Source organism: Erinaceus europaeus, chromosome 1 (assembly GCF_950295315.1).
Source record: "Erinaceus europaeus chromosome 1, mEriEur2.1, whole genome shotgun sequence".
In the NCBI taxonomy this organism is placed as follows: domain Eukaryota; kingdom Metazoa; phylum Chordata; class Mammalia; order Eulipotyphla; family Erinaceidae; genus Erinaceus; species Erinaceus europaeus.
The window spans coordinates 205,130,329-205,157,721 of record NC_080162.1 but is presented as its reverse complement, the minus strand read 5'-3'; the positions used below and the strand labels follow the sequence as shown (position 1 = coordinate 205,157,721).

The window sequence follows — 27,393 nt, the reverse complement described above, 5'->3', positions numbered from 1 at the left end:
CTCCGTGGGCTGTGTCCAGGGACACTGCGTGTCACAGCACGGCCTCCCCCAAAGCAGATGTGCTCTTGCAGGGCTCTTGCCTGCTTGGGTGAGGTATGCGAGTTTGCGGCCTGAGCAGAACTGCTTGGCCTGAGAAAGGAGGGGGAGGAGGGTAGATAGCATAACGGTTATGCAAAGAGAGTCTCATGCCTGACACTCCAAAGTCCCAGGTTCAACCCCCCCCAACCAACAGAAGCCAGAGTTGAACAGTGTTCTGGAGAGAGGGAGAGAAGAGAGAGAGGAGAGAGAGAAGGAGGAGGAAGAGGAGGAGGAAGGATCCCAGTACCAACAATGTCTTCTAGGAATGCAGTCATGAAATCGACACATCCTTCTGAGAATACCCACCTAGCCACAGAATAACTGAAATACGCACTCAACTGATATTAATGAGCCACACACACTCTAAAAACAGGCATTAAGCAAAGAGCAGAAAAACAGCCTCAAGAAAGCTTCACCAAGGACTACAAACGGCTGGAGACGGATGGGGCTGTGCTGAGCTCCAATCCACTCCCTTTCTTAGGAATGGAGGCTGACACCGAGCACTGCCCTCCTCTGCGGCCTGCACCTCTAATGGCTGGTACAGGGAAACACTTAGGCCAGGGCAAAGGGGTGAAGAACACTTAGGCCAGGGCAAAGGGGTGAGTCTCCTGTAGACCGCTGAAGGGACGGAGGGAGAAGAGACAGGCCAAGAGCAGCCGTCGGTGCTGTGGCAGTCCCACCAGGCAACGCAGACTAGAACACACGATGGGAGCGTTCTCAAGTTCTCTAGTGAAAATCAGCAGAAAATTGCAACTGCAGTGCTCAATGTTTTATCGCGAGTGTCTCTCTGAATTCCTAAAGAGAATCGCTAACTCCGCTAACTCCTCAAGCCTCAACTTACTGTCATTCTGAAAACAACTTCTGCAGCACAGCTGCCAGGAAGGATCCGGCTCCCATAGCCCTTGTATTTTCAAATTCTGCGTGAATTAAAATTCCCTGTGTCGCAGAGATGCTCTGTGTGTCTCCAGAAAGACAAGCTGAAATCACTGCATCGACAGAGAGAAAAGCCCCCGACGTTCCTCGGAAAGCACACAGGCTTGTTGGTTTGCTCGGCACGTTAGGCCGGGGTGCCTGCTCTGTCCAGTGCCCCCTCCCTGGGAGAAACGGCCCTCAATTCGCTTTGCCTGGGCAGGCACCTGAGGCAGCAGTGTGTCTTTCTATTTTCTATGGGTGGGGGCCTCACACGATGGCCGACAGAGCAATGCCTCTCATCTTTTTTGGTCTCGGGACTACATTTCCTGAAAGAAAGAAAGAAAGAAAGAAAGAAAGAAAGAAAGAAAGAAAGAAAGAAAGAAAGAAAGAAAGAAAGAAAGAAAGAAAGAAAGAAAGAAAGAAAGAGAAAGAGAGAGAGAGAGAGAGAGAGAGAGAGAGAGAGAGAGGGAGGGAGGGAGGGAGGGAGGAAGGAAGGAAGAAAGAAAAAGGAGAAAACCCCAAAGATGTTTGCTAGAGGTTTACGGTGGGCGGCATCTGATATTAGCTTCAACAGGAATAAAAATGCGGAAAATGTTCCCGATTCAGGATAAACACCTAGAGTTGCCGTAGTGAATAAGCTTCATGGCTCACCTCACACAGCCTCTGAAAAATGATACTACACGTTCCTGGGAAAGTGACAAGGTAAATGGTAGCTTTTAGGGTTATTAAAATCATTCTGACTTCACAGGAGAGCTAAGAGCCTTAGGACCACCAGAGAACCCCAGGAAACTCTGAGCAATTCTATAAAAGGAGCCACTGCAAATAGTTAAGCTGTGAGACAAGTTCACTCCAGATACGAGATCTTGTATGTGGAAAGGCCAGCAGTCAGAAAATAATGGCACAAGCCTGACTCTAAGATCTATCAAAAGACTGTTTTTAGGGTAGCTTAGTATCTAGGAAAGTTAAGCAGAGCGACTACTTTTGACAACTGTCGTAATTCCAAAGGAAAGCAGCATGAGTATCAGCTGACATCCTCATATTAACTAGCTGCCCACCAGGTTGATTTCCTGAAAACAAAAACACTACGTTCTAGAGAAAATCAGTAAGACTCGTAAATTCTGAATGTTAATTAAGCATTAACTCCCAAATAATCCATTTCTAAAATGTCATTAACAGAAAAATAATACTCTTTTTGGTAGAAGAACGAATGCTTGCAAATTCCTGAATTCATGGTGAGATCCTAAGCTCCCGCTGTGACAGTATCAGAAGGCAGGGGCTTTTGTTAGATTATGAGAGGGGAGCCCTCACGAACAGAAGGCCTTATGTCACGTTTGCCACCTGAGGAAAAATGCCAAGCCAGCAGCCCGTACCTGACGAGGACCCTCACCAGACCCAGGCCACGCTGACCACAAGATTTCTAGCTTCCAGAATCTGAAAGACAATTCCTGCTGTTCATTTGTCTGTACATCTACAGGTAACCAAGCGTTTTGTTCTGGTAGCCTGAATCGACAAAGACAAATACAGTCCTATCAGAAAGTAAGAACCGTGCATTCAGGGGATAAGAGGGGCTTTCCTCCCTCCTGTGAAAATTACAGGATTAAGAGCAGACACAGCCTCACCTCGCTTCTCAGAGGACTTCCGTAACACCCATTTCTGTGCATTCCCTTTGATCTTTACATCCAGCTCTTAACTTTCCTCTCCCCTTCAACCTGAAAATGCCTCCCTTGCTCCGAGACATTCTCTCTGCCCAGTGACAACAGTGCGTGACCAGTCGTGCTGACAGAAGCCATTTGATCCTATAACCTACTTGGCACATAAGGGAACAAGAACCCATCTCCCGTAAGAGTGGCCTACCATTTGCACCACGCGTTTACTCCATGGCGGTGAAGAGCACAGACTGCCTATTTGCAGAGCTACGGTGCCCATTTTACAGATGAAGTCAAAGTCTCAGGAGGGTGAAGGGGTCTGGTTCCTAGCGCACACACGGAGCTTGTAATGCTCCAGCTGCTTTCACTCCAACAACGGCACAATATGAATCCTACAGTTGAGAATAAAACCTGTATTTACAGATAATGCTGAACGCAGGTGCCTAAACAACCCCCCAGCCCCCGCCCCGGCCCAACCCAGCACAGTTAACAGGTGTCAGGGGAAGGCACTCCACCTTGCCTACCTGCAGTGAAGACTGGCCCTGAAATGAGTAGTAGATGCAGTGAGGTTGGCATGAAACCTGACTCGGGGGAAGCGCTCAATAAAAACAGTCAGTGGCAGTAACACGAGACAGATGTCAGGCAGATTAAGAGCAAACTCTTCACCAAGAGCATTATCCCGGGGCCGGGCAGTAGCACATCTAGCTGAGTGTGCCCGCTGACCATGCACAGGGACCCAGGTTCAGGACCCCAGTCCCTCCACCTACAGGGAGGAAGCTTCAAAAGTGGTGATGCAGGATTGGAGATCTGGAGATGTCTCTCTTTCTCTCTCCCACTCTACCTCCCCTCCCCTTCTCAATCTCTCTCAGGGGTGTGTGTGTGTGGGGGGGGAAAGCATTTCCAACGGCCCAGTGACTCCCCATAGCCAGAGTGCTCACATCCATTCCTGCAAACATTTCAGTCTCTCTGATGATCCGTGGTCACGCACATCTTTGTGGACACTGTCCTGTTTCAGGCGGGCAGCTGGGTGTGGTGGAAAAAGTGGGCACGCCGGGTAGCAGCTGCCCCAGTCCCGTCCACCACTCTCGGACTGCACACCACCTCTGAACCTGCGTGTCCTCAGGTAGAACCTGACAGTCGCCGTTTCCTGCCACGCTATGGAGATATCCTGCTTGGTAGTTTCTTTCAGGGAGCTGTTGCTGGGTTCTTGGGCTGAGTACTTAGTTCAAAACTGCTGGCCTGACGCTGAGTCACAGGGAAAAGGCAGGAGAACAGAAACACCCAAGCCCTCCTGAGCTCCTTATTCCCATGCCCTGGCAGGCAGGCAGGGGACACCCAAGGAGAGTGGAATATGTGTCTATGAAAGTTTGACAAGCATAGAGAAACTCTTCCTTACAAAGACACTTAAAGGAAACCGTCAAACATGAAGTTTGACAAGCATAGAGAAACTCTTCCTTACAAAGACACTTAAAGGAAACCGTCAAACACGGTGAATTTCACCGTGGCAAGTATCACGGCTCCTGGCGCTCAAGTCTCCGGAGATTTTTAACCGAGTTAACTTCTCTGAGCTAGCCTTTCTTCAGTATCTACCAAATTACAATCCGCACAGTCAGGTTCGCTCTTATGTTCACTCAGTAACGAGAGGGAGAACCAGCGCACTGGTCTGCACATGCAGCCGCGGGGATTAAACAAAACACCTCATGCATTCAAGGCTTTTGCTGTACACTCTGAGCTACCTCCTCAGTTGCTAAGATGCTCTGTAAAACCCAAAGCCCGACATACATACCGGCCGGGTGGTGGCACATCTGGTTAAGCACACACTACCTGGGTTCAAGACCCCAGTCCCCACCTGCAGGGGGAAAGCTTCACGAGTGGTGAAACAGGGCTGCAAGTGTCTCCCTCGCTCTCTTTCTCCCCTTCCCTCTTAATATTTGGCTGTATATCAAAAAGATAAAAACATTTTTTTAAAAAAGGCCTAGACAGATATAAGTTGGAAGCCCGCCAGCTGCTAAAGAATCATGCTGTGAAAAGGAGATGCAGACGGGTGGTTTCAGTCATGTAGACAGAGTAAGAGCAAGGTCCAGTCGGTCTCCACGTCATCTCAAATGGAGCAAAGAGACCCAAGGAGAGCGTAATACCAACGACAGGAAGCGGGGAGAGGAAGGAACAGGGGTATCAGCATGGACATCCCAAGGTTCAGCTCGGGCTCAGACTCTCACACTTGAAGCAAGAAATTTATGTGATCAGTTTCTAGCATGTTTTGAAATTGTCGTTTTTTTTTCTTGGCAAAATAATCTCAGAATTCAAACACAAAACATAATTATTCAAAATGAAAAGCATGCATAATGCCCGGACCAGTGAGTGTTTAAAGAAAAGCTCTGATTTCCAGAGGTCCGTGATTCTTTCCCTGTGGTGAGGAGCGGCTCTGAACTCAGGTCTGATGAAAAGCCCAAGGGAGCTGGACAATGACATGCGACATGGTTGCGCTTAGGACGAACAACAGACAGAAGCTTCTGGCTTTGAAATAACAGGGTTATTTCATTACTTTGGTTATGACATTACTTCTCTACTTCATTATCTTATTTTATTGCCACCAGGGCTATCGCTGGGGCTCAGTGCTTGCACTACAAGCCCACCGCTTCTCAATGCCTCCGTTTCAGAATCTATTATTGATACCATTTGTTAAGGTTTATTTATTTGGATAGAAACGGAGAAGCAGAGAGAGGAATGGGGAGAGAGACAGATTCAACTGCAGCCTCGCTTCACCACTTGTGAAGCTTTCCCCCTGCAGGTGGAGACTAGGCTTTGCCATATATTTATATATAAAGGGGCATTCATTAAAATAAGAGTGGTATTTTATCTTTAGAAGAATTTTAGGGCTGGGGAGATAGCATAATGGTCATGCAAAAAGCCTTGCACCAAAGGTCCTGTTCTGGTAAAAAAGAAAGAAGAGAGAGAGACAAAGAAAATTTTTAAAAAACTACTATCTTGTGGGAGCCAGGTGGTGGCACACTGGGTTACGTGCACAACAGGGTGAGAAGTGCAAGGACTGGCCCAAGGATCCCAGTTCAAGCCCCCGGCTCCCCACCTGCAGGGTGGTCGCTTTACAAGCAGTGAAGCAGGTCTGCAGGTGTCTTGTCTTTCTCTCTCCTCTGTCTTCCTCTCTTCTCTCCATTTCTCTCTCTCTTATCCAACAATAACAAAATACAACAATGACAACAACAAAATTGGAAAAGTGGCTTCCAGGAACAGTAGATTCGTAGTGCAAGCACCGAGCGCCAATGATAACCCCGGAAGAAAAAAAAGCCTACTATTTTATCTAGTAGGGTGAAATGATGCTCTGTGCTCATGGGGTGTTGCTAGCTGAGATGCACTAAGCCCAGCGACGTGGTATGTGACCGATGTCAAGAACTGGATTCAGCACCAAACTCTCAACTGACAGCCTCAGAGCAGAGCATGCCCAGGTGGGCACAGGCTCCAAGGTCAGTCACCTCAAAGACCCTAAGAGGCAGGTGACCCAAGTGTCAGATGTCAAGCTCCCATCCCTTACTGGTGCTCGTTTCCAGCACATCTGGGTAAAGGGCCCAAGACCTGGTCAAGATGAGACTTGACCAGGCAGCACTTGCGGGATATCCCGGGTAAGAACTGCGTACAGAGCAGCTCAGAGCAGAGACCTGAAGACGCGGGCGGCAGAGCTCAGCGGGAGCCTCTGTTCTTCCCCTTAGGCAACAGAACCGGAGCCAGGAATCTGCCCACTGCCAGGCCTCAGGCACCTCATCTCAACATCTCAGAATCACTGACATCACAGAGTCTTGAAGAGCAAACGATAAAATGTATGTCAAGAATCTGGCGTTTTCCCAAGTCTCTCGTTTTACAATCTATAAAATGAGGGTGCTGCGATCTACTTGCTGAAGTTCATGAAGAGCCTAAATCATGCAGCGTCTTCTAAATGCCCAGGCAGACACACCCCAGCCAAGGAGCCTTCAGACCGTAATGACTCACAGCAGATTTTAGGAAAACTGAAAACTATTACTCATGCCATATTTATTAACAATTAAGGGGAGGGGAGGGCAACAAAAAACCAGAGATTCAAGTGAAGAGACTCAGAGATAATTCTATTATTTCCTAAGGCAGCACTCACCAGACTGAGCAGCACAGACAGAGAGCTGGTCACATAATCTAGGATGTGAAGGGACCCTCATGCCCAGCACCTAGATCACCTCCACAGTCCTTCCCTAGTCTCCACAGCCCAGCGGAACGTCCCGCTGGATCAAGGCATTGTGCAGTTAGAAGTGCGGCAGCTTTGTCCTGCTGAAACGCCTCATCAGGAATTTTTTTTTGCCTCCAGGGTCATCTCTGGAGCATGGTGCCTGCACTACAAATCCAGTGCTCCTGGAGGCCACAGACAGAAATCCAGAGAAGAGGGGAAGACAGAGAGAGAGAGAAAGATAGACACCTGCAGACCTGCTTCACTGCAGGGGCATCGCGGGGCTCGAACCACAATCCTTACATTGGTCCACGCACTTCCCGCCATGTGTCCTTAACCTGCTCAGCTACTGCCCCCCGCCCCTCGCATTAGTATTTTTAAATGAATCATGAGTAAGATTTTCTTCCAAGACAGTTAACTGAGAACAGACTTCAGTGAGGAAGATGGAGGTTCCAAGTGAGGTCAACCATGGCTGGAATGAGAAATATGTCCTGGAACCCTGAAGGGAAGGAAAGGAAGGAAGAAGAAGAAGAAGAAGGTATGAGATTCTTCTATGAAGAAGGAGGGCACAGTCAGGCAAAGACCAAGGGCCTCTGATACGCGAACTTCTAGCAGAAACCTCTCTTCCAAAGCAGCTTCTGTCCCTACTTCTAAGCCAAGCAATAAGGAAGAAGCAATCCCACTAGCTAATCTATAACCACGTGTGAACGCTGTGGCAGCTGTCGGCCTGCAGAAGACTTAGCTGACCCAAAGAGAGTGGGCCTGTCCAGACCACAGAGAGAAAGAAGAGAAGCTCTTAGAGACCGGGTGACATTCTGGCTAAGAGATCTTCATGTCTGACCCACACAAGCCTCTTTTCTATACTGAATGCTATTTCCTTATTCCTGAACCCACCGGGCAAAGGCTTGCCCTTCACGAAAGTTATTTCCACTGTAACTGGGAGATTCAGCAGAGGCGGAGTGCAGCAGATAAAGAAGTCACCACAGGGAGCTGGTTAAGGCCCAGGCTCCCCACCTGGGGAGTGAAGCAGGTCTGCAGGTGTCTTTCTCTCCCTCTCTGGATTTCTCTCTGTCCTATCCAGCAACAACAACAATAACAACAGAAAACAAGGCAGCAAAATGGGAAAAAAAAAAAAAAGGCCTCAAAGAGGAGAGGATTCAAAGTGCAGGCACCGAGCCCCAGTGATAACCCCGGAAGCAAAAAAAAAAAAAAAAAAAAAAGTCACCAACAGGCTGGAGGGCTGCTGCGGTAAACTGCCCACTTCCCCATGACACTAGGGCGCCATCAGTTCTCAGTTCTCCACTCTGCTAAGCAAACACTTTGGAAACAGCACACAAATTTTCTTCTCTCTCTCTTTAAATAAATCTTTTTTTATTTTAATAACACAGATATAGAGAGAAAGAGAACATGAGAGAGACGCCAGAGCACTGCTCAGCTCTGACTTATGGGGGTGCTGGGTGTTGAATCGGGGAGCCTCAGACCCTCAGACAGGAGAAAATCCTTTGCAGGGCAAGGAGACAGCATGACGGCTCTGCAGAGACTTTCCTGCCTGAGCCTCAGAGATCCCAGATTCCATCGCCTGCAAAACCCTAAGCCAGAGCTGAGCAGTGCTCTGGTTCCTCTGCCCGCCCCTGGGTAAAATAATCAACATTTTGTTGTTGTTGTCAAGGAAAGTCTTCCACAGAGCTATTTTCTTGTCTCCCCAGCCCTCTCCTTTCTCTTCACTGTTTATAGTAACTATTATCAGACCAACAGGCAACAGTATTCCCAAAGTCCAATTTTTTCCCCTTAGAGAAACTTTTATTAGTGGTGTAATAAGGATTGACAAGATTGTGGGATAAGAGGGGCACAATTCCACACAGTTCCCACCACCAGAGTTTCATATCCCCTCCCCTCCACTGGAAACTCCCGTATTCTTTATCCCACTGGGAGGATGGACCAAAGAGCTTTATGGGGTGCAGAAGGTGCGAGTTCTGGCTTCTGTCATTGCTTTTCCACTGGACATGGGTGTTGGCAGGTGGATCCACACCCCCAGCCTGTTTCTGTCTTTCCCCAGTGGGGCAGGGCTCTGGGGAGGGGAGGTTCCGGGACACATTGGCGAGGTCCTCTGCCCAGGAAAGTCAGGTTGGCGTCAAGTCCGCTTTCTAAGCTGTCTCTTTCTAATCCAGCCCCCACTGCACTAAGGGAAGCCCTGGTGCTGTGGTCCCCACCTCACCCCATCTGTCTAGCTCTAATTAAAGTTTTAAAAGCTGTCCTTTTCACAGGCTGTCTAGACCTGGGGTGGGTGGGAGTGTTAAGAGAGCATCTTTCTGGGGGAAATCTTGCAATATGACAACTATGTCAGAAATGTAGTAGTACATCTAGTTTTTACTCTAATAACTATATGTATAGCTAACGGCCAAAGTATTGAAATAGGAACTGTTTTGCCATCAACATGGTCCTCTGGAGCAGCTGTGAAACCAACCACTTACATCAATGAACCAGGACCAGGCAGTGGGGTTCCCGGGGGGGGGGGGGGGGGGGAACACAGTGACCTGCTTGAGGACCATGGCTGAAGCCTCCCGACTCCACCCAGAGGGTGGGAGCTTCCCAAGCAGCGGCGCAGTGCTGCAGGTGGCTCTGTCCCCCTCCCCTACCTCGTTTCACTCCGTCTCTATCAGACAAAAGGAAGAGGAATGGACACTGGGAGCAGGAGAGCCATCATGCAGGCGCTGAGTCCCCGCAATAAGCCTGGCGGCAAAAATACATAGTCCCACAAACCTCCCAGGTACAACCTAAGAGAATGTGGAAAATGATGCCTCCCAGGTACAACCTAAGAGAATGTGGAAAATGATGCAATGACGTCTTCAACTGTTAAAGATTTCTGTGATGATGTGAGCAAATGTTCTTGATATATTAGATAAGAATAATACGGGGGCCAGGGCGGTAGCACAGCAGGTTAAGCGCACGTGGCGCAAAGCACAAGGACCGGCATAAGGATCCTGGTTGGAGGCCCCCCACCTGCAGGGGGGGTCGCTTCACCGGTGGTGAAGCAGGTCTGCAGGTGTCTGTTTTTCTCTCCCCCTCACTGTCTTCCCCTCCTCTTCATTTCTCTCTGTCCTATCCAATGACAATAATAACAGTAACACTAACAACAACAGTAATAACAGCAACGATAAACAACAAGGACAACAAAAGGGAAGAAACAGTCCCTAGTGAATTCATAGTGTTGGCACCCAGCCCCAGTGATAACCCTTGAGGCAAAATAATATATATAATAATAAAATAAATGAAACAATAATACATACAGCACAGATGCACTGAAAGAAATACCTGAAGAGAGACAGTAACACTGCAGGTGTCGGGACCCTGTATGACTTCTTTTCTTTTTAAGATGCTTCCTAGTTTTTTAAAATTGCTTGCTCATTGGCATAATTTTAATATAAATATATTTTATTATGTAATCACTACACATCGTTGAATATAAAGATATTAGAAACGGCTGGAATGATAGCACAGTAGTTATGCAAAAAGACTGCTTTCAGAGGCCCCAGGAGTCCTGGTTCAATCTCCAGCACCAGCATTAAGCCAGGGCTGAGTAGTGCTCTGCTAAAAATAAATAAACAGTGGTCTGGGAGGTGGCGCAGTGGATAAAGCATTGGATTCTCAGGCATGAGGTCCCGAGTTCAATCCCCGGCAGCACATGTACCAGAGTGATGTCTGGTTCTTTCTCTCTCTCCTCCTATTTTTCTCATAAATAAATAAATTTATTCTTTAAAGAATAAATACAATGGGAAAAGATTAGTTAGGAACAAAAATATGTCACTCAAATACTGTAGGGAGGGGAGAAAGCATAATGGTTATGCAAAAACACTCTCATGCCTGAGGCTCTGAAGTCCCAGGTTCAATTCCCCTACCCCACCATAAGTCACTACGGGCCAGACAGCTGAGTCTCCAGAAACTAATTACAAGGACACAGAAGGGGTGGGGCAGGGCCCACAGATTTTAAACATGCCAGTCAATTTCAGCATCCATGCTATGAGGACACAGATCTCAACAAACCATCTAAAGGATAACAGAGAAAATTCCAACAGTAAGGACGAGAAAACATTCACTTTTATGACAGTCACACTGTGATTCAATTGGGTTCTTTTCAAGACCTTACCTTTGAAAATTGTACCCTAAAAATGCTTATGGATATTACAAAACTATCTGCTTGCTTCAAAAGGTCAGGGCTGCAGCTGGAGCTGAGTGCTGAAAGCTGGTCACTGCTGAAGGGGGGTGGCAGGTCAGGAAGCCTCTGTTCTGTATGTGTGTGAACGGGAAGCAAAAGCAACAGACTAAAGACACATGCTCCCAAAATCACTCCAAGGACTGAGCTCTTAGGGGGGAGAGGGGGATCCCAAAAAAGATGTGTGTTCTGGGATTTAATAATACCGAGTACTAGAAAGATAGCCAAGAATAAATCGCTTTAAAAAAAAAATCATAAAGGCATTTAAGTTAAAGTCAGTCTGACAAGCATCCTGTAAAGCTGTCCATCACATGGACACTCTGGTACACAGAGCACAGACGCCTTGGGATGGTGACAGCACTGTTTGACTTGGCGCCATTTTATTTTCTGGGAGACGGTGCATTCACTTGCATTGCTATGAAAACTATCTCGACTGCTGGGGCCAGTGGTGGCTTATCTGACTAGGCGCACACATGACAGTGCACAGAGACCCAGGTTCAAGCCCAGGGTCCCCACCTGCAGGGGGAAAGCTTCATGAGTGGTGAAGCAGGGCTGCTTCTGTCTCTCTCCCTCTCTATCTGCTCCACCCCTCTTGATTTCTCTGTCTCTATCCAATAATAAAAATAAAAAATATTATTACTGTTAAGAGCAACAGCTGCTGTGAATGTTTCCTTTGATCTGCTTCCATGTAAGTGGTATTAATATGGGAATAAACATTATAAGGAAAAGGAAATTAACTTCATTAAAAATGACTGATGGGGAGTCGGGTATAGCGCAGTAGGTTAAGCGCAGGTGGCGCAAAGCACAAGGACCTGCATAAGGATCCCGGTTCGAGCCCCTGGCTCCCCACCTGCAGGGGAGTCACTTCACAGGCTGTGAAGCAGGTCTGCAGGTGTCTGTCTTTCTCTCCCCCTCTGTCTTCCCCTCCTCTCTCCATTTCTCTTTGTCCTATCCAACAAAAATGACAACAATAATAACTATAACAATAAAACAACAAGGGCAACAAAAGGGAAAATAAATTAAAAAATATAAATTTTTTTTAAAAAAAATGACTGATGAAGAATGAAACTGAACCACTATATTTCACCAAATACAAAAGTAAATTCCAAGTGGATCAAGGACTTGGATGTTAGACCAGAAACTATCAGATACTTAGTGGAAAATATTGCCAGAACTATTTTCTGCATCAATTTTAAAGACATTTTCAATGAAACAAATCCAATTACAAAGAAGACTAAGGCAAGTGTAAACCTATGGGACTACATCAAATTAAAAAGCTTCTGCACAGCAGAAGAAACCACTACCCAAACCAAGAGACCCCTCACAGAATGGGAGAAGATATTTACATGCCATATATAAGACAAGAGACTAATAACCAGAATATATAAAGAGCTTGCCAAACTCAACAAGAAAACAAATAACCCATCCAAAAATGGGGAGAGGACATGGACAGAATATTCACCACAGAAGAGACCCAAAAGACCAAGAAACACATGAAAAAATACTCCAAGTCTGTGATTGTCAGAGAAATGCAAATAAAGTCAACAGTGAGATACCACTTCACTCCTGTGAGTATGTCCTACATGAGAAAAGGTAAACAGCAGCAAATGCTGGAGGTTGTGGGGTCAAAGGAACCCTCCTGCACTGCTGGTGGGAATGTCAATGGGAATGTCATGATTTTTTCAAGGTCAACCTCTGTGGAGAACAATCTGGAGAACTCTCAGAAGGCTAGAAATGGACCTGCCCTATGACCCTGCAATTCCTCTCCTGGGGATATATCCTAAGGAACCCAACACACCCATCCAAAAAGATCTGTGTACACATATGTTCTTGGCAGCACAATTTGTAATAGCCAAAACCTGGAAGCAGCCCAGGTGTCCAACAACAGATGAGTGGCTGAGCAAGTTGTGGTCTATATACAGAATGGAATACTACTCAGCCGTAAAAAATGGTGACTTCACTGTTTTCAGCCGATCTTGGATGGACCTTGAAAAACTCATGTTAAGTGAAATAAGTCAGAAACAGAAGGATGAATATGGGATGGTCTCATTCTCAGGCAGAAGTTGAAAAACAAGATCAGAAGAGAAAACACAAGTAGAATCTGAACTGGAATTGGCATATCGCACCAAAGTAAAAGACTCTGGGGCGGGGGTGGGTGGGGAGAGTACAGGCCCAAAAAGGATGACAGAGGACCTAGTGGGGGCTGTATTGTTATGTGGAAAACTGGGAAATGTGATGCATGTACAAACTATTGTATTTACTGTCCAACGTAAAACATTAATTAAAAACAAACAAACTTGGGAGAAAACAGTGGGAGATGAGAATACCAAATTTTAGTGGTGAGAGTGGTGTGGAACTATATGTCTATTATTTTATAACCTTGTAAATCATTAATAAAATGATCAGAGGCAAAATGGAAAAAAGAGAAAAACAAGTAAATAAAAATAAAAATGACTGATGAAAATCCAGGTTCAAGCCCCTGGCGCACTCGTGCAGGGGGAGAAGCCGCATGAGTGGTGAAGCAGGGCTGCGGGTGTCTCTGTCTCTTTCCCTCTCTATCTCCTCCCTCTCTCAATTTCTCTGACTCTGTCCAATAGTAAACAAATACAATTTAAAAAAAAAAAAAAAGACTGATGAAATAGCCTTCCCACATTTGAAAACACGATGTTCAAATGTGCACATACTTTGGTCAATGAAGAAGCCACGTAATGAAAGCAGAGCCCTCAGCCCTTGAGAACATTTATGTTTATCTTTGGGAGGTCAGTCAAATCAGAGTTATTTCCCAAACAAGCTATCTGCCCGCTGAGTCTTCCTCCCAGCCTGGGCATCTGTGGCAGAGTATTTTTAAACGCCATCATCACTAGGGGCTTAAAGAGCCACGGGGAGGTTCTTCTCTGCCCACACCCAGTGGGGAATGTTACTCTTTCTCGACCACATCAGGAAGCCTATAGATAGCACTGTGACCTGACCGCAGCCCTTCAAAGAGGACAGGTCAAAAGGGGTCAGAGGGAGGTGAGCTGAGGACAAGGCTGCGCTATCTCCCGGGCGCCAGTGGGTGTCAGTCATGCTGTCACCTTTCCTTTTCCCACGACCAAGGGAGGCGGGGAGGGGCCTCTGTCATCTCCACTGAGGTCTCATGTCAATGGAGTCAGAAAAGCCCATCCAAGCCCTGATTCTGCTGTGTGATATGGGTATACAGAGCAAGGGTTTCCATAAACGTCTCTTTTTAAAAAAATTATTTAATTGTCTTTATTTACTGGATAGAGACAGCCAGAAATCAAAAGTGATGGGGGAGATAGGGGGAGAGACAGAGACACCTGCAGCCCTGCTTCACTGCTCGCCAAGCTTTCCCCCTGCAGGTGGGGACCGGGGGCTCGAATCTGGGTCCTTGCGCACTGTGACATGTGACTCAACCAGCTGCGCCACCACCTGGCAGCGCTGCACAGCTCTTAAAGTCCTTTAAGTTTCTGTTTTGTTTTGCTTTATTGCCTCCAGGGTAATCGCTGGGGCTTGGTGCCTGCACTATGTAAGAGTCCACTGCTCCTGTGGCCATGTTTTCCCCTCGAATTTTTTTTGGAAAGGACAGAGAGACACTGAGAGGGAGGGGAAGATAGAGAGGGGGAGAGAGACACTTGCAGACCCACTTCACCACCTGTGAAGCCACCCCCCTACAGGTGAGGACCTGAGGCTTGAACCCGATCCTTGCACGGATCCTTCCACTTCATTCTATGTCCGCTTAAGCCCTTAACATTTTTCTGAGAACCATCATACCTGTCACATCCTGCGAGAGGGAAGGACGAAGCCCCACTCTTCAGGTAACCCCACCAACTACACGGAAGCTGAGTGAACTGGCAGTGACGCAAGCCGGGCACCCGACGCTCCTTTCCATGAAGCTGACTCAACTGCGCAGACTCTGCTGGTGGGAGGCTGAGCTGCCATTCTCTGCCATCTGCACCCCCCCCCCCTGCAAATATTCTCTCTCAACTATCATCCTTGCCACCTTTGCTTCATAAAATAACTCTCCCGAGTGCTTCGGTTTAGCTCAGATTCCGCCTGAACTGGTATTCTGTTTTACTGGGGAGAGAGGGCCTACCGCAGTTGAGCTTTCTGGCCAACAGCTTCCTCACTCACAGGAAGGAAGCATCAGAGTGCCGTCCTGCCGTGTGTCAGGCTACGCACCGGGGCCACGCAGAGAGCAGGTGATCGAGGACAGTGTTGGTGGAAGATTCTAACTGATGACATGACAGCCATCCTGTCATGTGTTAGGCTATGCACCGCTCCTAGCCTAGCCCCTTAAGATGAAAAAGTCAAGGTGCTGGCAGAAAGAAACGTCACTGACTTCTGTACGTTCATTCTGTAGCCTGATATCGTACTATATTGCCTGAGAATTTTCTGGTGCAGGATGGTGGAATAGGGCCTAGAAACTGGGGTGGTGGGATTAAAGTGTCTTGCAGAAAACTGAGAAATTTTATAAATGTACCAACAACTATTTACTGTTGACCGTAAACCACTAATCCTCCTACAATGTAACATATATATATACATATATATATGAAGAGAGAAGACAAGTGTCCAAGCTATACTAACCACAAGAGCTTGGGAACGCTTGAGTTTCCTGTATCCTGGCAGGGAAGGGGTGGCGTGGCTCAGCTAAGCAAATCGTCACTTCTGTAACAGTTGGGACCAAAACGCAATTGGATCTTGCTTTTACATCCCTGGCACATGAGGTTCTAATTTTATTTCCCAAGCTTATGGGTGGATAAATCTGGTGCTGTCTTATCAAAGGGACATATATTCCAGTCCTTTTGGGAAAATTATACCATAGCTTTGGCATTAAAATTCAGTTCTTACGTAAGTGGCCACAGACAGCATCATGACACGGGGCTGCTCAGACCATGCTGGGCCAGAAAGAGCCCACTGCCAAGTCTTAAGAGTCCATCAGGACCATCAGGACCTAGCCCCTCCAATAATTAAATCTCAACTTCCTGACATTGCAAAGAAGTTACAAGGAACAGACAAAATGCAAATGCAGGAACAGATCCTGTTCGTTTTACGGGACTCGCCTCCAGCCCAGAATAGCATTCCTTGTGGAGTCAGGGCTCCACGCTGTCAGCAGTACAGCACACAGCCCGACTACCAGGCTGTCCTCGTCAGTGTGGGGGCATTCATGCTCTCACTGAAGCTCCTCCAAATGACCCAAAGTAAATAGCTGCACTTTATTATGTAACGGAGAAAGCAGACCATCGCCCAAAGCCCAGGAAAATCTGGGGGTGGGGGGGGGAAGGGTTAATGTTCCCAAGTTTGGATTGCCAATGCAGGGGATGCAGCAGAGTGGGACAAGGGACTCATGTTAAGAGAACTAGCAGTGACACAGAGAAATGAGGTTGTCTTTGATGCCCCCCCTTGGGCGGGGGGCAGCATTTGTCACTGGTCCCCTACTGCAGAACAGCACATACTAAGGGCTAGACAGAGAGCAGAGCTGAGGACACTGAAAAATCAAACTGGCTTTTAGTGTCACCCCCTGCCCCCCAATGGACCAAGGCATACAGCGTTGTGCTAGTTCTAAAACCCATCAAGATCCTAGAAGATAGGACCTTGTCATTCTGGCTTCCTGAGGCTCTCCTCTCAATTTGTCCAATGAGTCTCATCCTCTCAGCTGCACCAAGAGGGTAAGCCAACTGTCATCAACAGCGACTGCAGAGAGAACAGGGTTATTCAGAGCACACGCCATGCCGGGGCCTACTGCATGCACTCTGCATAGACTGAAGTCGGTGCTCTATTCAAGGGCGAAACACTGTCAGCAACTCGCCCAGTAGACACCACAAGAAACAGGGTAGCAATTAACCTAGGCAAGGTAACTTCACTCTGGTGAAAGGTTGCCAAATGTTGCCTCTGGCTCCCGGCAGAGAGAATTCCGTCCACGTCCACGTCTGGCTGGCTCTTTATTTCCCCTATTCATTTCCCTACCAAAAGAATGTGAAAGTCGGGATTACTTGCACTTAAATCATTACCACAGAGGATTTATTACTTTAGTTTAAAATTTAATGTGAATAAATATTTTGATTTTTAAAAATCAAAAAAAAAAAAAAAAGAACACTTCTGGTCGATCATCTTCCCCTTCCCAATGGAAAAGTAGCTGATGTGACTAGCCAGACCCTGGTATTCACTGGGCCACATTTTGCCAGCAATAAACAAGTGCTGGATAGGCATCCTTTTCCTTGTTATAAAAATGGTTCCGCTTATTTATGAAATGGGGGGGGGGGGACTGAGAGATTTAGAAGTCAAATGGTCCCTAGTCCATCATTCGGTCATACTGAAATGATACAAGTGAAAATGGCTGAAGTCAAATGCCAGGTTGTATAAATGTCAAACGGACTAGGTTCTATCAACGGAAAGCACCTTTGTCTCTAAGATGCTGTCCCGACTCACAACACACCAGCAAAGGCCTGAGTGACCTCTGGACATCCAACGCTAAAAATGCTGCGGGGAAAGCCTTAGCCTAACGTCAGAGAGCTGCTGTGGCCTTGCAGAAAGGTCTCGTGAAACCACAACCTAAACCAGCAAACCAGCTGGCAAGACCAAGTTCCTAGATTTCAAAGACTGCCTCTTCACTTTGCCTACTTGGGTGCAAGTTTTGGGGAAGGACACTGGAGAAAACTTCCCCTCCCCTAAACCACAGTGAACTGGCCTCCAGAGATGGGCTGGGCGGTGGAGATCAGTAAGCCTGGCTGGGAGGCAGGAGATGTTAGTGCCGATTCCTTCCTTCCCACTCTGAGGCCTCAGCCTCCACATCTCACAGGGGCGGAACTGCAGGAGTGGGCCTCACTAATGGGCCGCCCCCCACCCAAAAGAGGACACAAAACTCAAAGGCTCTTCTAGCAAACCAATCAGAGGAGCGAAGTAACACAGGAACCTGCAACTAATTAGCATCCAGCCAGCAGGATCATCGGTATTACAAACTCCAAACTTACAGTACCAAAGACACCAGGCATGTGCGCTAGGCTGAGTCGTATTCTTTCCAGTGTCTACTGGTCTCTCTGACACGCCGCATGGCTCCCTCATGACTATTTATTTATTTATTTATTCATTGATTTATTTACTTATTGGCACTGCTGGGGTCTCACGCATGGATGATTTCACTGCTCCAACCTGACTTTTCCAGGCAGGAGGTTCCCTCAGTGTCACAGTTCTCCCGTGCAGTATGCTGGGGGGGGGGGGGGGGGTCCAGCCTGGCCCACAGGCACAGCAAGGCGGGTGCCCTATGAGGTGAGCCATCTCTCCAGAAGCTCACTCCATCATCACTTTCATGAGCCTCAGAGATCTGGTTCCAAAGCGGGTTAAGTACCAGAATGGACTTTTCCCCCAAGTCCTTTCAGTTCCAAGGCCTAGTGACCACTGGTGCCCAGCGAGCAGACAGGGCTGTGGGTGGCCAGAAAGAAGGCGAGGAACATGGGTGCACACCCAAGCAGGAACTGGGCCTCTTTCGCCAGGGTTGTGGCTTGTGGGTGGCGGGCAGCTGACTGGTCAAGGAAGGCTGGTCGCTAGCCCCAGACTAAGCCTGTCAGCTGGGAGTCACAGGGTCAGCACCATCTGATGACAAGAGGCAGAGATGTCAAGACAGATCCGACAAGAGATCACCAAGGAACGGAGCAAAAGAACTGGTCTTCGCTTTGTCTCCTCGGCCTCAAACTATTTCTTGCTGGCACTAGAAACTAAGTACACCTAATTACTGTCCATCCTTCTGGGCCTCGCAAGACATTAGTTTAACATAAACCCGATCCTGCCCCTGACTCTAATGCCTAATTCTGACCTTGACCCGAAGTCCTAGCCCTAACCCTAACCTCACCCTGACACTCGACCCTGCCCTGCCCTTTAATCCATCTCAGCCTGACCCTGAGCCTAAGGCAGAGTCTGAAGTGGACAATGAGCCAAAAGACACCAAGGTGCCAGTGGCCCGGAAGGTGGCCACTGTATTAAAGCACCGGACTCTCAAGCGTGCGGCCCCGTGCCCCGGTTTTCTCTGTCTTCCCACTAGTCTTTCTCATTAATAAAGAAATTAATCTAAAAAAATTAGTTTAAGAAGATGGTGACATACAGGAAGAACAGGAAAGACTTTAGACCCAGAGTGTCTGCACTCGGAGGCCAAGTCTGTCAGTTCCTATTTCGTTATCTCAAGCAAGTTATTTTACCCCTTGGGTTATCTCACATAGAAGAGTAAGAGTCCTAGTAGACAGGGGTTCTATAACATAGTAGATGTGGAAAATGGTTTTGAAACTTAAAAAAGATGCAAATTGTATAAATGGCACAGAGTGTTACTCAGCTAATAAGTTTCAATCTTATTTTAGAAAAACTAGGAGTACCCATCTTTGTTCCTGCAAGCAAATAAAATTCCTCATTTAATCTTTTGGTTATATCCAGAGAAAACTCGTCGTAAATACTCTGTGCTGGGTCACAGGACTGGGCCACAGTCCAGAATTAACTGTGGGAGGGTGCCATCAAGGAAGACGTGTTGACCTTTTGTTGTTTTATCAAGAGGTCAGGGACAAACAGAAAGCATTCTCTTCACCTTCAGCAACATGAGACCAACCTTGATTTCTATCTAAGCTCTGCCTGAGACTTCCTTTAAGACTGCAATCAGGGGAGTCGGGCAGTAGCGCAGTGGGTTAAGCGCCCATGGCGCAAAGTGCAAGGACCGGCATAAGGATCCCGGTTCGAGCCCCCAGCTCCCCACCTGCAGGGAGCCGCTTCGCAGGCAGTAAAGCAGGTCTGCAGGTGTCTGTCTTTCTCTCCCCCTCTCTGTCTTCCCCTCCTCTCTACATTTCTCTCTGTCCTATCCAACAACAACGATATCAATAACGACAACAATAATAACCACAACAAGGGCAACAAAAGGGAGTAAATAAGTAAATACAAAAAAAAATTTTAAAAAAAAGACTGCAATCAAATTTAACAGCATCGATATAAAGCAGCACTTCCTAAAAGCTTATCAGCTTCCCAAGTTTAAGGGAAGTAATGTACCTGCAGTCTACAACACTAGCAGCTAACGATTAAGAGCAGATGTCAAACTCTGGCCACAGAAGTCCTACGGGTGAGATTCCATGGAGCATCTGAAGATCTGAAACCATGAACCAAAAGTGAATGACCAGAGGGAGGGAGCAATAGCTAAGCGGGTCGGGGGTTGAGGCTTGTCACACACACGGCCCTGGTTCAAGCCCCAGCACATTCCAGGAGCACCCTGAGAAGTCAGAAGGCACCAGAGAGGGCGGGGTGGTGCTGCGGTATCTTCACGCTGCCTGTTTCATGTCCCTCTCTGAAATAAAGAGTAAAGAAGTTGACCCGAAACAGTCACTCGGGGGGAATATTCCTCAGTACCACATTAGAAGACAAAAACAAACAACAACAACATCTTTAGTCATCAGTATGGAAGGTGTCCAAAAGAACAGGAATAAATATGAAAACATACATGGAGCAAGAAGATACCTATGCAGATGGCCTGACTGGCGGGCACGGAGAGCCTTTAGAAATGGGCTTCATTTCCAAGCCCACTAGTCACTGCCAATGTGGCCTTGGGCTAAACACTTAACTGCTGTAAGGCAGGGTCCGTGATAACAGCAGATGAACGTAAGTGTCAAATAACAGGATGTATGGGGCTCGCACACAGTAGGTGCGCTGTGACTGCCGACCGCTCTGATGGACAGGGCCTGACCAAGGAATCTGCATTCCGCCAACATTTCTAGGGCTTCAGAAAGGACAGAACACGTCTGAGTACGGCAAGACGAAGTACTCTAAAGCAGACCCACAGCTGATCGCCAGCTCCCTTGAACAAGCTTTCTCACTGGGCACTTCTCAGCAGCGAATAAGCAATGTCCCCGTGGCCCAGCAAGTGGCTGGAGGAGGATCCAAGTCGTTTAGCTTGTGACCGAGGGCCGAAGCTCCAGGGGATTTTCTCCACTTTTCTGGAGGGGATATCCTTTCTTCCTGAAGCCGACCAGATGGCAGCCCTGACTTCTCAGCAAAACTTAGCAAAGGGATCTGCATGTAGCAAGTGCTCTTTAAAATATGATTTTTAAAAAAATGAAGCAAGATTTAAAAATGGGTTTACTGAATAACAGTCTTTGATTGTGTCCACTTCTGAGTCTGAAAGGTATCACCAAATCATTGAAGGAAGAACTCCTTGGAATGTGAACCCAAGAAGAAAGTAAGCTATGTAGGTAATGAGACACCTGTTCATGAAACCAAAATTAGAAACTACACAGAAAGCAAAGCTTCCAATATTCTCTCACTCTTATTGGTGATTTAATACTGATGTACAAAATTACAAGGTAATGGGAGCACAACTCCGCACTGTTCCCACCACCAGAGTTCTGGGTCCCCCTCCCTCCAGTGGAAGCTACAGCAGGTCCCCCAAGGTTGCAGATAGGAGGTGACTATTATTTCTACAACTATCTGTCTCTATTTGTATATTTGGTCCTTTTGGGGGGGAAGGGGGGGCATCTTCTTCTCCTTTCCAAGTCACACCTACACCTATGACGACATCCAAATGCCTCTCTTTTTCCTCTCTTCTCTCCAGCTCCTGATGGAGGTGGAGTTGAGAGCCTCTGCCCGGGGAAGGCAGGATGGGACCTTCCTTCCAGCGCCGCAGCTGGGTGGCTGAGCCTGTGGTGTTTCAGTGGAGGCTGGCGGACTCTGTTTAGGTCTCTTGCTGTATTTATCTGCTGTTCTGGGGAGGGATCTGAACTGATCCCTGTTACTCCATGGCCACACCTCCCGGAAGTCCCTCAATATTCTCCACAAAGCCACTGAAATAAATCTGTCTGGGAGGCCTAGTGGTGGCGCCCTGGTTAAGTGCACATAGAACCGTGTACAAATACCTTGCTTTGAGCTCCCAACCGCCAGCTGCATGGAACCAGGTCTGCAAATGTCTTTTTCTCTCTCCCTTTCTTTCTTCTTATATTTATTTATTTATTCCCTTTTGTTGCCCTTGTTTTATTGATGTAGTTACTGTTGTTATTATTGTTGTTGTTACTGATGTCATCATTGTTGCATAAGACAGAAAGAAATAGAGAGAGGAGGGGAAGACAGGAGGAGAGAAAGATAGACACCTGCAGACCTGCTTCACCACTTGTGAAGTGACTCCCCCTCAGGTGGGGAGCCGGGAGCTTGAACCAGTATCCTTATGCAGGTCCTTGCGCTTTGTGCCGCCTGCGCTTAACCCACTGCGCTACCGCCCAACTCCCTCTCCCTTTCCTCTCAATTTTTCTCTGCCCTATCCAATAAAGAAGTAGCAAGAAAAAAAGAAAGAAAAAGGCCTCAGAGATAACCCTGGTGACAGGACCAAAAAAAAAAGTCTTTCTGAACACCTAGTAGGCCTACTTTGTGTCTTTCTGAACACTCAGTAGGCCTACTTTGTGTCTTTCTGAACACTCAGTAGGCCTACTTTGTGTCTTTCTGAACACTTTGTAGGCCTACTTTGTGTCTTTCTGAACACTTTGTAGGCCTACTTTGTGTCTTTATGAACACTCAGTAGGCCTACTTTGTTAATTGTTTAACTATTTCCTAACCCTATTTACTTCTCAGTCATTTGACCTTGGGGATTAAACAACTGCATCCCCCTGAGTCTCAAGTTTCTTCTCTGTAAAATGGAGAAGACGGCTGCATCCCTCCTCCATAAAGCCCAGAGAAGAGTGAGATGCCCCGTGCTGTGCTTGCACAGGCTCCCGAGCAGGGGCTCCAGCAGTGGGCAGAACATGCCTCTTCCACCGCTGCCAAAGAGCAGGTGCTAGCCTCAGTACTTTGTTTTGATGGCTCACTCTCTCCATGTCTCTCTCACCTATTTCTGTTGCAAGAAAGAATACGAGCACTGCTCCAGCACATACGGTGCCAGGGATCAAACCTGGGTCCTCAAGCCTCCAAGTCCAAATCTGCCACTGAGCCACATTCACTTACTGCCAGGTTCTCCCTTTCACCAAGCAGTTAAGTGGTCTGCCCGTCTAGACTTCACACAGGGCGGGCAAGATAGGTCACCTGGGACGCTGGCAACCCAAGTTCAATCAAGCCCAGGCCCCACGGCGCTGGAGAACGCTCTGGTGTTGTCGCTTTCTTACTGTGTCTCGCTTTCTGTATCTGGAAAAGATGGCCCAGAGTGGTGAAAAACCAGGGCATCGTTACATAAGTCAGTCAGACTTAGAGTGTCTTCCCTGCTGCCTCCCAAAGTAGCCCTTGAATGCCGGCCTGCCCCACTGTCAGGAAATCTGTGTCCTCGTAGTCACTTGCTCAGAGCTTCCAAACGGCCACGAGTGAGAGGGTGCATGTCAGTGTGCTCTGGTTGCTGAGAAAGCAAAACACTCAATTCAGGAGGATAAAGCCTTGGCAGCCAACCCATTCCTGTGTCCCCAAATGATGCCAGCATTATCTGGGTCCCGTCAGCCCAAAAGGTGAAGTCTAGACTTTTTAAACTCTGCCTCTTTGTACCCAGTACTTTTGGACCCATTTCCTAGAGTACTTGTCACAGAGATCTGAATAAAAGCACCAATATCTATATGCATCATGAAAGGGAGGGTGTGGGTTAATTTGGGGGTTCCCAAGCACAGAGGTCTAATGGTTTTTGTTTTTTTTTTTAAGACTTATGGATGTTAACTAGGAATCCAAAGAGAAAAAAAAAAACAACATCATAAATAAGAAAGCGTTCGACTTTTTCAAAAAAAGAATTCCAAGTTTTCTATATTAATCCCTACTCCTGAGTTTTCACACCACCAAAAAAGTACCCAAGGTTCTATTCCTAAGAATAACCGCAAGATAAAACAAACAGCATTCTCAGAGTTTCCAAGTATCTCACTGGTGAAATATGCCAACATTCTGTCATTTGCCCTAAGCCTCCTCATATATTTTAGTATAATAATCTTAAAACCTTTATTCCAAAAAAATTGAATTCCGCTCAATTCAAGGTATGCTCAAGACTCTATCCCCTCTATAAATATAAACTTGGGGTGGGGGGAAGATGTCCACTACAACAGCTAGCTAGTTATCAATGAAAAGCTAATAGAATATTTCACATGGGGGAGTCGGGCGGTAGCGCAGGGGGTTAAGCGCACGTGGTGCAAAGCGCAAGGACTGGCGTCAGGATCCCGGTTCAAGGCGCCTCCCCCCCCCCCCCCCCCCCGCTCCCCACCTGCAGGGAAGCCGCTTTACAGGTGGTGAAGCAGGTCTGCAGGTATCTGTCTTTCTCTCCCCCTCCTCTCTCTATTTCTCTCTGTCCTATCCAACAACGATGACAAAAATAATAACTACAACAACAATAAAACAACAAGGGCAACAAAACGGAATAAATAATTTTTTTTTAAAAAATAATATTTCACATGGATCCTTAAGTCTAACCTCATGGGATATAATTCAAGAGTTAAAAGGCATAGACTGGGTAAGACTTGGCAGTGGGTGGCACATCTGACCTGTAAACATGAATTCAACTGCAGGTACCACACATGCCAGAGTGGTGCTGAGTCTCTCTCATCAGTTAAAAATTAAGCACAATGTTTTTCTTTTAGGTGGAAATAATGGCTTCTTGACCAGTACTATACTCAAATTCAGAAAAATAACTGCAACTAGCTGGTGCTCTGAATGAAACACATACTGTTACATGTTTGCTAACAAGAGTCTGATCGGTGTCTTCTAGGAGACACTTCTGAACATCTAGCCTGGCTCCAGTTTCCTCAGAAGTTCACAGGCGACTATATTTCTATTATCATTAGATCTGTTTTCCTACCCTGCTTTGCAAAAACTGTCTTGCTCTCAAACATGGATCTGTTGCAATGGCTTTTAAATTGAGTTTCTTCATGCTCTTTAAGCCTGGAAATACAGGAACATGACCAAACTGGTCAGATGGAAGGAAGTACAGTGGATGCATATGTTACCTAATATGTTGTTAAGTCTCACATTATACTTTTAAAAATAAGTCACCAGGGGCTAGGTGATGGCACACGTGGTTGAGTGCACATATTACAGTGTATAAGGACCCAGGTTTGAGCCCCAGGTCCCCCACTTTCAGGGAGAAAGCTTTGCAAGTGGTGAAGCAGGGCTGCAAGAGTTTGTCTTGTCTCTCTTCCTAGCTCCCCCTGCACCTCAATTTCTGACTGTGTCTATCCAATAAATGAACAAAGGTAATAAAAAAAAATTTTAATGAATAATCAATCAAACTTGTAACCATAAAAATTTTAGTTACTTCAAATAAAAAAATAAGTAAAGAGTAGCTCCAAGGATTAACCCTATCCTCCAATGTTGCTGCAAAATATACCCACAAGCCCCTACAAGCAGCATTACTGACTGTGGATCCATACTACACATTGCACAAACAAAATACAGCCGCACTATTTGAATGTGCAGAAAGAGAAAAGTGAACTGACAGCTCTATTAGCAGGCTTTGAAGGGAATGATCCAGAAAGAAAATAGCCACTCAGTCTAGTCAACGCCACATCCTTTTTGAGACACGTACAATTAGTACAGAAAAAGGATGCAAAATGCCCCCAAATCAGCAAGTTCCAATGTATCACAACTAAGTGAAGGCCAGACCCATCCTGGGGCTGAATGCCTAGCCGCTCCATTGAATCCCAGACACTAAGTGTCAAGCTAGGGCAACAAACGGACAGGACACAGAGACAGAAAACTTGAAAAGAAGAAAAAAAAAAAAGTCCATTTACTGATGGCTCTCAAAGAAACCTAACTAGGTGACTGTTCTCCAACTTCAAAATTCAGCTCTCGCTGTTAGCTCTTTAAAAACTCCAGAAACATCCTCAAGTGGGAAAAAACATTCACACTTATTCAGAGCAGCAGCAGCAGCAGCAGCAGCAGCAGCAGCAGCAGCAGCAGCAGCAGCAGCAGGCAGGCAGGCAGGCAAGATAAGACTCAGGGCTGAGAGAGAAATCTACCCTCTTGTAAAATTAAGGAGCCCTTGGCTCAGAGCACTCGCTCTGAGTCGGACCTGCCTAGAGAACAGGTTTCTGTAGCAAGTGCAGATCACAGAGGGGCTAGGCACCGTGAGCTGACGTTTGCGAGTTCTCCAAACCTCGACTAAACCAACAACAAGATGATAATTCCTTCAGGGAAAAGGGTTGCACTTCCTAATTCACCCCAATGCTTTTTCTGCTGAATCAGGTTAGGCTGGTCTACCCGGGCGTGGTGCTTTATGACACTTTAAAAACAATGCATAGCTTCAGGGTGAATGTCCTATTTTTACTGAGGTCCAGAGGCTTCTGTATCTGTAGTTCTTGACCCTCGGGTCCTCCTTACCTATCCACCCGGCCCCTATCACTAATTCACTTCAACTCGGACTGGAGAGTCAGAGTCCCTAAGCCCCGACCCTGCCTGCTTCCGACAAGGTTGCTGGGGAGGGATCTGCATTAGAGATGTTCTCTCCGCGGTCCTGAGCCTCCCTTCTCCCTTCTGATGAGTGTCTCTAAGCAGCATGAGCTTTTCAGGGCTGTGCTGCCCGGCAGTGGCCTCTGGGTCTTAACAAACAAGGGGGGTGCGGAGGGGTGGGGCAGGGGGGCGCCTGTCTGCACAGATCTCTGAACATCCAGGGCTTTGGATTTAGGGGAACTCCACGGAAAGGCCCTGGGGGTGGATGCAGTCTGAGCACCCTCTCATTCCAGCGGTATTTTTCTTTTTTCTGTTGAATTCTTTTTAAAAAAATTCATTTTATCTGATAGAACAGAGAGAAACGGTATTTTTCTCTTTGATTCTGAGTTTTAATTTATTTTATATGGTAGCACAGGGAGAAAATGAGAAAGCAGGTCAAGAGGGGAGAGAGAGAGTCATACAGACAGACTGACACACACAGAGAGGGAGACACCTGCAGCCCTGCTTCACCACTCGTGGAGCTTTCCAGGGGCTTGAACCCGGGGCCCCGAGCATGCACGGCAGGTAAGGCGCACGACTCAGCCAGGGGCGCCCCCAGCCGGGCCCGCGCTGGGCTCTGTCTGTCCGGCGGCGGCTCTGTCTGTCCGGCGGGTCTGGGGAGGCGCATCTCCCACCCGGTGCGGCGACCTGGACCGCGCTGCCCGCCCCCCAGCCGCCCCCCCCCCCCCCGTGCGTCCTGGGCGCCCCAGACATCGGCTCGGTGCCGTCTGTCCGTCCGGCTGCCTGGCCAAGCACCGGGCGGGTGTGGGCGCCAGCGCGGCCTCTGCTCGGCCCCGCGCCCCGCGCCCCGCGCCCCGCAAGGCGCCAACAGGCTGCAGCGCGGGGTGTCCGCGGCCGCCGGGTGCGGGGGCTGCGGGCGGGGGCGTGGCTGCCCGGCGACTCCGCGTCCTCGCGGGGGGCTGCGGGGGGCTGCGGGGCCCCCTCCCCACCCC

General features: G+C 47.6%; 1 protein-coding gene and 1 long non-coding RNA gene across 5 annotated transcripts in view; both read right to left on the bottom strand.

Annotated features, from left to right (window-relative positions):
• Positions 1-27,393, bottom strand: part of ASAP1 (ArfGAP with SH3 domain, ankyrin repeat and PH domain 1) — a 422,920-nt gene that overhangs the window by 291,477 nt on the left and 104,050 nt on the right. The gene's annotated exons all lie outside the window — the stretch shown is intronic.
• LOC132542082 (uncharacterized) lies at positions 9,414-11,956 on the bottom strand. Its single transcript, XR_009553227.1, has 3 exons — positions 11,904-11,956; positions 9,656-9,843; positions 9,414-9,617 (listed from the first exon to the last, which is right to left on the bottom strand). It is a non-coding gene; the product is annotated as an uncharacterized LOC132542082 (long non-coding RNA).